The 12,006-nt window shown below is 40.7% G+C and overlaps 1 protein-coding gene across 1 annotated transcript in view; it reads right to left on the bottom strand.

Annotated features, from left to right (window-relative positions):
* FAT4 (FAT atypical cadherin 4) overlaps positions 1-12,006 on the bottom strand; it is a 125,947-nt gene that overhangs the window by 85,888 nt on the left and 28,053 nt on the right. The gene's annotated exons all lie outside the window — the stretch shown is intronic.

Genomic DNA, 12,006 nt, shown 5'->3' on the forward strand with positions numbered 1-12,006 from the left:
CCGCTCGTCCTACCGTGGGGTTGCTTTTGCCAGCTGGTACTGGTGCTCGATACTCGCCGTCGCCGAATGTGAAGGTGCGGGTCGCCCAGTTGATCCGCGGGTTGTTTTTCGCGAGCCATGGCATCCCCAGGACTGCAATGGGCCGTCCGATGGGCGTGACTACGAACGATGTGCGCTCGGTGTGCGTGCCCATTTGCAGGGTGACCGGCTCGGTTTGTAGCGTGGCTGGTTTCCCTCCCGCTGTAGAGCCGTCCAGCTGGTGGAATGCCAGCGGCGTGGGGAGGGGGAAGCAGCGGAGGTCGAGTTTGGCGACTAGGTCGGGGTGGATGAGGTTTTTTGAGCACCCCGAGTCCACTAGTGCCGCGGCCGTGGTGGCTCCGTTGCCGGCAGAGAGTTGAATTGCTGCCAATATTACGGAGCTTTTGTCGTTTCGTTGAGGTGGTCCGCGTTGCTGTCCCACCGCCTGCCTCGCCACGCGTCTCAGAGCAAGCGGGGAGCATTTCCCGCCGGCTGGTCGGGGTCGGTATTGTCCTCTTCCCCCCAGTAAGCGTCCCAGCCCTCTTCCGGTGTCGCTGTGGCCACGGTCATTCGGCGGTGAGGGGGCGGCCCCGGGTTGGGTGGTTTGGGGCTAATTTTCGGGGCGGGCTTGGGCGCGCTGGTCGGCGGTCGGTTGGCGAAGCAATCCGCCGTCTTGTGCCCTAATTTGCCACACCTCCCGCAGGGCTCCCGGTTGAACTTCTTTTTTGGGTATATGGGGCCGGCCATCCCCCCGTGTGGTGCGGGTACCTTTTTCCCGACATAGTTTGTGTCTTCCGTGGTTGTCATCAGGAAGGTGCGGTGCGCGTGTTCGGCTTTCCCCGCGAGGTGGATCCACCCGTGTAACGTTTCTGGGTCGTCGCGGTAGAGGGCCCATTGGAGAACGTCGCGGTTGAGCCCCCTTTTGAAGATTTCCAGCAGGGTGGTCTCAGACCAGTCGCAGACCTTTCCCGCGAGGGCTTTGAACTCCAGGGCGTAGTCAGGGACCGTGCGTGTGCCCTGTTTAAGTCTCTGGAGTGCGCTTTTCGCCCGTACTTTAGCTAGGGGGTCTTCGAAGTAGGTTTTCATCTCTTTGATGAAAGCAGGGAAGGTGGCGAGGGCGGGGGAGCTGGACTCGTACAGTTGGACGTACCAGTCCGCCGCCCTGTCTTGGAGTTTGATCGCCACGGTGGCGATCTTGTCGGCCTCGGAGTCATAGGAGTGTCCGTGCCTCCCCATGAACTCCCTAGCGTTGGTCACGAAAAACGAGAGTTTTGAGGGGGTCCCATCGAAGAAGATGGGGAAGTCCTTTGGGGCCCGGGCGTTTTGTGCGGCCCCGCCTCTCGCTTCCCGGGGTGTGGTGTCGGCCGCCTGTGCCGTCTGCTGGCTCTCCGCTGGCCCGTGTGGGTTCGGTGCTTCGCTCGGGGTGTGGGCTTGTGCGGGGACGTCGTTGGGTGGCGCGGGGGGCATGAGCGCCTGGAGCATGGTCCGGAGTTCCGTCAGCTGAGCCCGCATGGCCGCGAGTTCAGCTCGTGCCTCCTCGTCCACAGCCCGCGCCGCCGCTGGGGCCGGTTCCGTTGGCGCGTCCTCGGGGGTGGGTTGCCGGTGGGGTTCATCGTCCCTCCGCCGCGGGTCCGCTTCCTCCTCCGTCTGATGGGTGTCTCCGTCGTCCTCCTCCGTGTCGAGCATCGTGGGGCTGTCGCTCCACGCCCGTTGCTGGGGTGCGATGTGGGGCGCGGGGTCCTCCGCTGGTTTCGGAAGTCGTGCTGCTCCCTCCCGCGTTCGGGTTGCCTCCGTCGCCATCTCCCCTTGGGGTTGGAGCTGAGGCTCGGGTCGGGTGGGGTGGGCGTCCATGGCTCCGGGAGTCCGCGGTGCCTCTGGCCTCGGTCGGTCCTCCTCTGTCTCTTGCCGCGCGGCTCGCCCTCCTTGCCCGCGTCGTTCCGGCCTCATCTTGCTGGTCTTCTCGCCGTCTACTCCTCCCGCGGCTCGTTGTCGTCCGGTGGGGCTCGGCGAGGCTGAGTTTATGACTCTCAGCTTTATGTCATGCGCTGCCTACCTCTGAATAACGTTCAGACACTGGTTTGCAAAGCAGGCTCTGGTTTATTTCAGGGTAGGTACAACGTTGGTAGAAAAAAGCTGAGAGTGACAGGAGCGCGCCGGTGCGGGGTTTAAATACCCCGCGCCGGTCAGCGCCCCCTCGCTCTCGGTCACGTCACCCCCCTTTGTCCCATGCGTTGCCCTGCCATTGGTTGAGGGTTTCCAGGATCGCCCATCCTCAGGTTTTCATTCTTCTGCTGATTGCTTTCAGCTGGGCGATCCCCGTTGTATTGCCGCTGATGGCTTGGGTGGCTCCGTGATCCGTTTAGCTATTGTTTGTTAGCCGTTAGTCGTTGTGGGTTGATGGCTACTTAACTTGTACCCCTTCACCTATTTCCTTGTCATTGTCATGAGTGCCATTGCGCTGATGACTTTAGCTCAACGGCACTCATGACACTGGCTCTGCCATCTCACGTGGGGTGTAAGGAGGAGCAACCAACCCTGGGGGTGGTTAGCACCCTGAAGATGCTCCCATAAATTCTTTTTAACACCTCTGTCTTGGATTGTATTTCTATACTTTTATTAAGAATACTTTTTATGGCATTTTAATGATTATTTATTCTTGTTTTTATTGTAAACTGCCCAGAGTCACTCCTTGAGTGAGTTGGGCAGTGAATAAATTTGAAGTATAAATAAATAAAAATAAATATGTCACCATTCATTCAGATACATTGGCATTCTAAATCTAATCGGCAATAACATATCCCACTGTCATTATTATGAATGCTTTGTCTCTCTTATACTGTAACTAACATTACTCTCTTGTGTATGCACAAAGATCTTTAAGCAACCCCTTTTTGGAGTGGATATTATGTTTGAAAGCAAAATTTATCTGCTTCTCAAATTACAAGTCCTAATTTTAGAGAAGGACCAACCAATAATGAAGGGCTCATAATGTCGGTTTTGCTCTGTCTGAGTTACAGGTATACACATATTCCTTTCAGGATAAGCAATATTATGCAAAGAGCAGATAAGAAATCACATTACCTCAACACATGCACAAGAAATCCATGCTTGAAGAACTGGTAGTCCATTTAAATTTCAATTATGATAATCTACAGGGATACTGATAGACCTATCTTAAAAAACAAACCAAGTAATACAGGAATTTGGTGTAAAAATGGGCATATCAACTATCTTCTAAGGTGCCAAAAAAGAGGCAGAAGTTTTCTTACAGACATGACAAATGGCAATGGAATTACAATCCCTGCAGCACCCTTAGGCAATCAGTAGAATCTTAGGAGAGTGTTCTCCAGTGTAGCATCATCTTCCTAATTGAGCAGTCCTAGATTGTTACTACCAATAAAAGAGAAAAGAATAAAAAAAAAGAAACAAAAAACACTTTCACCCTATAATAGCTAAACATTACTCTAGGCTGCCTCCACAGGGTGCTGTGAGGATGAAACAGGGACAGTGAAATGAGGATATGTGCCTTAAAAATGGGGTAACTGGAACATGAGGATGAGCACATACCAAACAATAGATCAGATTGCCTCCCTTGCCACAAACAGTAAGGACTGTTACTGTTACAGGGTTGGTAATCAGGTTTGGTACACTTTAGCCAGCATGCATCCAATGCTCAGTTTTATCCCAAGGATGCTCATACTTTCTATGCACTTATGATCTCTAATCTAGCCACTACTTTTCAAGATCACATACTGTTGTCCACATCATACTAACTAGGAAGTATATTTACTAAATACTTTGCCAGTTCCCTCCTCTTCTTGGACTATCTTGAATCTGCTAAAAGGAGGGTTGGAAGACTCTAATATCAGGATAGTTGCAACCTTTGCTCTCAACCCTTCCAAACAGATTTACTTTTGAATTCAGTCAGTATAACCAGATTATGAATGCAACCCTATGCAATTTTTGAATAAGGTAAAATGAAGTATCTTTCCCCTTTAACATTGTAGACTTACGTGCTGACCTATGACAGCAATAAAGATTTTATTGATAGATAGGACTTAAATGTAAGCAAACTGTCTTTCAAAAAAACATTTTAATTTGCTTGTTTTATAAATTCACGAATACTTTGTTTAAGCTGTGAGAAATAAAACCCGATTTGTTTAACAATTTTTTATGAGGGGGAAAAAAAGAAGGACAACACAAGGGCAGCTTAAGCACAGCTTGTAGTCAAATGGCAAACATTTAGCCCATCTGCAAATGTTACCAGACTAAATCCTGAAGACTCAAACTTAGATCACAAGTGTTTACTTCATTTGCAAGCACATAGCAGCAATGGGAAACCTACATGAGTATTGGGCTTGGAGAAAGAAAAAAGATTTTTTATACACGAAAAAGAGCATGTATAAACAAATGAACAATAAGCAAACTAATCCAAAATAGAGATTGAACCTCATGGAAAAATAGTTATGAAAGGAATTGAGGAAAGCTTTAAGTACATCTAAAATTTAACCATTATCATCATATAATAACCACTCAGTCTGGCTTACACTTGCACCTAAAAGCCTGCTTGTGACTGATTCTTTTCTTCTCAAATGTTGGAAGACTTCACTCCATTCTGGAGTAGGTTTCTTCTTTCCTTCCCAAGGGCCACATTGTTCTTTCCTGGGGAAGACTCAAAGACAAAGCCTCAGACAAAAACCTCTGTGACTATTTGGCATCAACAGGAGGAGAGGAGTTGTGTTTACACAGGACTTTAGCCAAATGTTCCTCCTGAGTTTTACTAGAAATAAAGCTATAAGGTTACAGACACTTCTGTGCATCTTCTGATTCAACATGAAGCTCTAAGGGCTTACCTGGTTAGAGGTGCCTGTTACAACAGACTGAATATTATTCATTGTAGCCAGTCCAACCTCCCATTTCTCCAGGCTTTTTAAATATGCATCTTATAACTTGCAAACTAAATGGGGAAGTCTGTGCTTCCTAACACATTCTTTAACAGTAAGGTCTGTATAACTGTATTAAACTGAAAAGAGTGAAAAATGGTTTTTTTTCATATTTCACCCAAATGGATTTCAATATACAATTTATATGCTGTTCTTTTAAAGAAGTCCAGTTCCATAGTAATTTTAATGAGAATACCAGTATCCATAAGTTTTTCCTCCTTTGGGATACTGAAGTTATGAAACTATTGTTAACTTTGTATTAGAATCAGAATGAAGGTATTAATCAGGTAAAGCAATAATACAAATTGCCAAAATTAAAAAAATAAAGGTAGGAAATTTGACACTTGTCTTCCATATGTAATATTCCTTTCCCCCAAAGACTTAGCTGGTGGCTATTTTAATGCATTTTAGGACTCAGATTATAATATTTGGATTTACTCAAGTTTTTAATGGTTTGTACTTTAGACAATATTAGGAAGCTGATATTTAAGACATTGGAATGTAAGTTGAAGTTTTGTTATAGAACACATTCCTAAAATATACTTTCCCTAAACTTTATTAGGAATTCTACTTTGTTACTGAATGCTCTTGAGAACCACTATGGAAATCAGGACAAGCAACCAAACCTCTGGACACCATGTTATGAGTGCCCCTCTTCCAGAAAGTATCTACAGGACCTTAACATTAAATAAAAGTTTACAAAACTGTTCTTGTGTTGTATCCATCTGAAATACTTGGAAAATGCTTTATGATATCACACCAGTTTGTAAATTTTAAAATAGTCATGCCAGGGACCTCCGCATTAGCTGTCCATTTGAATTTTCAGAACTTTGTTGATGGCATATGTTATTAGGGTATTGCAATATGAACAAAGCTAAACGTAATTATTCTGAATATTAACCAGTAAGCCTGATACAGTTGAATTTTCTAAAATAATTTAGATTTTAACTAACCACGTGAAGTTTGCTACACATGGTACAGCTAAATGTGCAGCATTTGCACAGCAATAGAAAAGATGATTTACTGAACAAACTATGAACATAGTGTGAACATGAACATATAGCTTAACTCTTTTTGGGGGGGGTTTCTTTGAACTTATTTTTTAATCCTGTATTTTATTCTCCATTATTCTGTTTCTTATTTTGTGGGTATTTTCAAAATCAGAAGTACCTTTAAATAGCAATCTATAATTCTTGTGCTTTATCAGTGCTAGGAGATGTTATACAAATGGATCTCGATTCATAGTCTGTTGTTTTTCTAAACAGATTATAGGATTTTTCTCTGCTCCGTAAGAATTCTGAGTTGAGATGGATTTTCTCAGTGAACTTTATAGCTTGGGTGGGTATGAATTTGTAACTCCCAAGTCCTAATCCAGCATTCAAGCTACTATTGTTGGTAATAGCTGTTTTGAATATCATTTGTGATTTCATGATGTTCATATCATTACATTGTACCTGAATTAATGAACAATTCAATGTACCTGAATTAGTGAAAATTTTGCTTTTTGTCCTTATACATGTCTCTTTGGATAAACTGTCATATTTAAAAATAGCAACAATAATTCTGTATTCAGTCCACAACCTATTATACTGTCCATGAAGTTTTCTTGGAAAGGGTGCTAGAATGGGTTGCCATTTCCTTCTCCAGTGGAAGGACTTTTCCACTGGAAAAGACTCACTGGAAAAGACCCTGATGCTGGAAAGCCTGAAGGCAAAAGGAGAAGGGGATGGCAGAGGATGAGATGGTTAGATAGCATCACCAATGCAATGAACATGAATTTGAGTAAACTCCAGGAGACAGTGGAGGACAGGAAGGCCTGGCATGCTAGTGCCCATGGGGTCATGAAGAGTCAGTCATGACTTAACGACTGAACAACCACAACCTATGTGTTGTTTTCACTACTAATGAATTGTCTAATGATCTAAAAATCATACAGTTCCAGTGGAATATTTCATTTAGCTGCAAAAATAAATTTCCTTCAATGTATCAGGCTTTCTTGTGAATGGCTGTTCTTGGGAAGCCACTGAAGTCCTGCTGAAGAAAGGTTAACAATAAATTATATTTAGAAGTTTATGTTACAAAGTATAACATGTAAATTAATGGATTAATTTCAATTAACATGTCAGAACTACTACTGATAGTAATAATTATGCAGCAATCTAGTCAACCTCTCAATGTTTTTATCACTGAATTTGTACCAATTATATGATACTGATTCCTTCACTTAATATCCTGTCATTGCTTCCTTCAGTCCACAGCTGCAGGCATGAATAACCACTTTCCTTCATTTATTTTGTTTGGCTCAATTTTACTTACAGGCTGTGAGTAAGAACTGGCTGAATCTTCTCTTATGATCTATTAAAAGTATCCCTTTGTATTTTTCCATATTCTACCTATGTAGAATATGTAGAAAACCCACACAATAATATGTGATAGTATAAACTATTATGTTTTCCACATTCACTATAGAGTTCGATGTGACCTTAAAGTGGTTGTAGATCCAGATGTTTATTATATACAAAACTGAATCAATGAAAAATTATGCTTATACATGGGAAATGGATCCCAAGTTTCACTAGAGTACTTCTTGAAATCAGCTGCTCCATATTTAGAAGCTCCTATCAGATGTCTAATGAGACTGCATATAAACAGTTTATAGCATATGCCTTTCTTTATCCCATTTTCACACTGTCAAAGTCACCTTTAGAACCGTATCACTAATAAATGTCAAAGTCTTCATGAAGAAACATCTGCATTTGATTTATTCTTTCTATTGCTAACATACCATCACCACCACAATCATAACCAGACAAATTTGGCTGGACACACTGCCCTTTTATTACATTATTACGCTTCACTGGCAATCCTTATGACAACATAATATGCAAACTCAGGAACTCTTAAAAAAATTAACAGCAAAATAGTACTGAGCATTGTTCAGGAAGATTCCATTTGGTTATAGATACTGTCTGTATTTCCTGGAATTGTTTTTACACTAATTTCTTATTTAATATTATCATTACAAATGTGAACCTTCAACAATAATACATTTAAAGAAATATATCAACTTTTACTCAAAAGTAAGGAATATATTCAACTGGCGCTAACTTGTGATTCCTAAACTAACATTTTTTTTAATTTTGATTTCAAAAAGTATAAGATTATACTAATCTGTGCAAATGGAAATAATGAATACATTAGACATTTTGTGGTCACAGTTTTTGTTTCCATATATCAGAATATCAAACATTTTTTTAAAGAAATATCAAGGATTTTTGTTAACTAACAAATAATCTATAGGTGTGTCTCTTAAAACCAACCAGGTCATTCCAAAAAAAGGACAGGCAGAAAAAAAAGAAAGATAGGGAGAGAAAAGCAAATTACTATATCTAATTTGTTACAAGTAATAACAAAAGTTTCCCAGAAAAACACAATTGTTCCTTTAGTGCAAACCCATTCTAATCCCATCTCTGGGGGGAAGGGGGCTTTAGTTGCTATTGTGGCAGATTAAAAGTGAGTACAGCAGTTAGAAGCAGGCAGAAGGCTTGAACAAAGTTTATCAAGACAGATGAACATTCAGCAGAGACTTCTATTCAGCCTTAAGAGTAAAATCATTCAAACTTTGTTCTGTATATGGAAAATTTCCACAGCAGGGAAGAAAGAATGTGACTCAATTTGTGCTAAGCCCCATTCCAAATGGAGACCTTAACAACCTAACACCACTTGCAATTGCATGGGAAGAAGAGGAAATACATTTTTCCCTTAATAGTGTTTTATTTCCTGCAGTCACATGATTTTTGCAACCTAATCCCCAAATGCAAATTCTGTTAAGTATTTAAAGTACAATATACTGTTACAGTAAAGACAGAACTGTGGGGGTAAACAGATTGCAACCTATGAGCCACAGTATTCCAGGAAGAGACACTCAAAAGTTAACACTGGTACAGAATGCAATTATCTTTAGTTCTTTAGTTCTTTATTTGATCATTTATATAATTGTCTAAATTTGAAATTCAGCATGTATCTGATTGGGCCTGGACTAAGCTGGAAAAAGCAACCTCATGTATCGTGTTTAAGTATCATTGAATTGAAAGGTTCTACTTGAAGCCTAAAAATGGACCAAGATATTTAAACTTTTTCATCAGTAATCTACTTCTTAATATATACCCAGAAGCTATCAACATTATTTATTTACCCAGTATTTGCAAATGATATACCTGCCTCCCCATAGGTTACATTATGTGCTACATGAATATTTTAGCAGCCTTTGCTGTCTTGGTACCTGATATGTCTTGAGTGGCTTTTATATAAGGTATAATAAGACCTAGGCTGTTTTTTTACACTATTGTGTATCTCACTGAAATCAGTACAGATTTAGAATTCATAACTTAGTTCAGCTCTGCATAAAAATGTGATTAGAAACAGCATGTTTTAGTAGTTAGATTTAACTACTAAAATATAATAAATGGTGTAGATGAAAGATTCATAGTTGGTTATGGAATATTGTTTTATAATAATCATAAAAGAAAGATTACTGTATGTGTGTGTGTGTGTATATATATATATATAGAGAGAGAGAGATTTTAATGTTTATTTAAATACTAATCAGATATAAATGAGATTAGGACTGAGATAGAAGTAAAAATATTATTTCTGAACAGTGATCTGAAGCCTAATATACAGGTTGATATACTGTGTAAAATAATGGCTTAATTTTCAGTAGTTGGGACAGGACATACTTTGGGGCAAGACATACATTTTTCAGTGGAGTCCTTGGTGCTCTCTGAGCTTGGTTTCTGCTTGCAGATGTTTCATTCCCTGACTAGGTAACATCATCAGTGCGAGTGAGTGTGGGGTTTGCTCCCTGTTTATATACAGTAGCTGGCCCTGCCAGGGTTGGTGGGGGTGTGGTGGTTCCTTGATTAAGTTATTATTTTCTGTTTGTTTGTCTGGTGTTGATCCCTGCTTATGGGTGTTGGTTGCTTGAGAGGATGAGTACCAGTGTTTCTGTTTCCTTAGCTTTTTTATTATCTCTTTTGAATTGTGTGGTTTATCTCTGTGTGTTTATTAATGGCTGAATGCCAAGCTTCCAGGAATTCCCTAGCATTTTTGGATTTAGCTTGGTCTAGGATGCTCAGTTTTCCGGTTGAAACTATGGTTGAATCTGTCCATGTGTTGTGAGATTAAGGAGTTTTCATTGTGTCTTCTGACTGCTAGTTGGTGTTCATGGATGCACTCTGCTAGTCTTATTATTGTTTAGTCAGTATTATTGTCCCATGATTTACATTTAATCTATATAACAAAAGATCTCTGGCTATTATCTTTAGAGCAGAAGGTAAACCAGCAATATCACTGGCATCAGTTTGTTTAGACTGGACCTATTTCAATGTTTTACTACTTTGATTATTGAAAGGTTGCTGTAACAAGTATATATAACTGTACCCAAATAGTTTCTGACCCCTTTGGTTAGTGAATCTCTGCAATAAAAAGATTGGACTGTTTTTAATCAGTATCACATCTTCAAGGAAGACAGGTGTGATACCATTTCCTTGCAGACTAAAATTGATGAAACTGTTTTCCTTTGGTATATCACCTATTTTATGTTTTTCCAACAAACACTCATTTCACTATTTTGACTTTTTTGATTACTGGAATTGCATTCTGAAAATTAAAATTAAGCCATAGTTAATTTTATAACTGAGTGGCTGAGACAGTTGCTCAGAAAAGTGTTAGATTATTTGTTAGCAGAAATCTGTCACTAAGATTGCCTGTAAATATTTACCGATTAAATTCATAACTAGCCTTTTCATTAGATACAGAATAGCTGGAATAAAATCTTACTGGGAAATAAGTATTGGCGGATCAGAAGGTTTTTTTTTTTAATCTTCAAAGCCACATTAAAAACCAACAATGTATCCTAACAGTCAGAAATCACGCTGAGACGAGGAGTAGGTCTCTAGTGTTTTATTACTGCTACATTAGACAGAATCCTAACAAACGGAAGAAGCGTGGGAAAAACCCAGACAGATAAACCCCAAAAGTCAAGGCGGGTCTGATCTGTGTCTCTTTGAATGGCTGCTTAACTCCTCAGTACTACGCATGCGTTTTCCCCCCTGGATAGAGGCCCACTCCTGCTCACCATCAGTACTCATGACATCATGTCAAGATTCAGAATAGGCTGCATATAAATATGATGAAAGAATGAATGAATGAATGAACAGATAAAATTACACTAATCATATGCACCTAGGAAAAAGTTCTAATTAGCAACAAACTATTGTAGAAATGCTACATTTATCTCTATATGTACCTGCCAACATTACAGAAACAGAAATAGAGATATTAGTTCAGTATGCTGTACGTATGCAGGATGCACATTTTTATTTACTCAATATTATTGTAACCTCATTGTCAGAATGTCTACTATGTCTTTAATGCCCTAAAGGGATAGCCAAAAAGTCATTGAACACTTCCTTTTTTGTTTGCATTAGGGATTGAGAACCCTTTTTACCTAGTTCTGGAAGGTCTTGAAGGTCATAATACAACTATGATGAGAATAAAAAGGTAGCTTAAGTCAAAACAAAAGTGACTTCTAAAGTAAGCAAGGACATCAGCTGCATCTTCACTTTTCTGCAAAAATGAGCAAGAACATCAGTTATAAGCACACTCCTTGGCTTTCCTATGAAGATAGAAAGACATTCAATGTGTCTTACTTCCAAGCAGCTCATAGCTTCCTTACAGAAAATGCAACTCAACTGTCTATAGTACCAAGCAAATAATAGAGCGCAAGAGCTTTGAAAAGATCTTCCCCCATCCCACCCCCTTTTTTTTCTGGCCAATAGAAACTTTTTAAAGAATGCACATTATTCTGTGCTTTGTATTAATTTCTATTTGCATAGTCCAATCCTATACATTCCTGCCCTAGGCATGAAAGCTGGCTGGGTGACCTAGGGTCAGTCATTCTCTCTCAGCCCAACCCACCTCACAGGGTTGCTGTTCGGGGAAAACAGGAGGAGGAAGGAATATTAGGTATGTTCGCCGCTGG

Source organism: Candoia aspera, chromosome 8, assembly GCF_035149785.1.
Source record: "Candoia aspera isolate rCanAsp1 chromosome 8, rCanAsp1.hap2, whole genome shotgun sequence".
NCBI classification, from domain to species: domain Eukaryota; kingdom Metazoa; phylum Chordata; class Lepidosauria; order Squamata; family Boidae; genus Candoia; species Candoia aspera.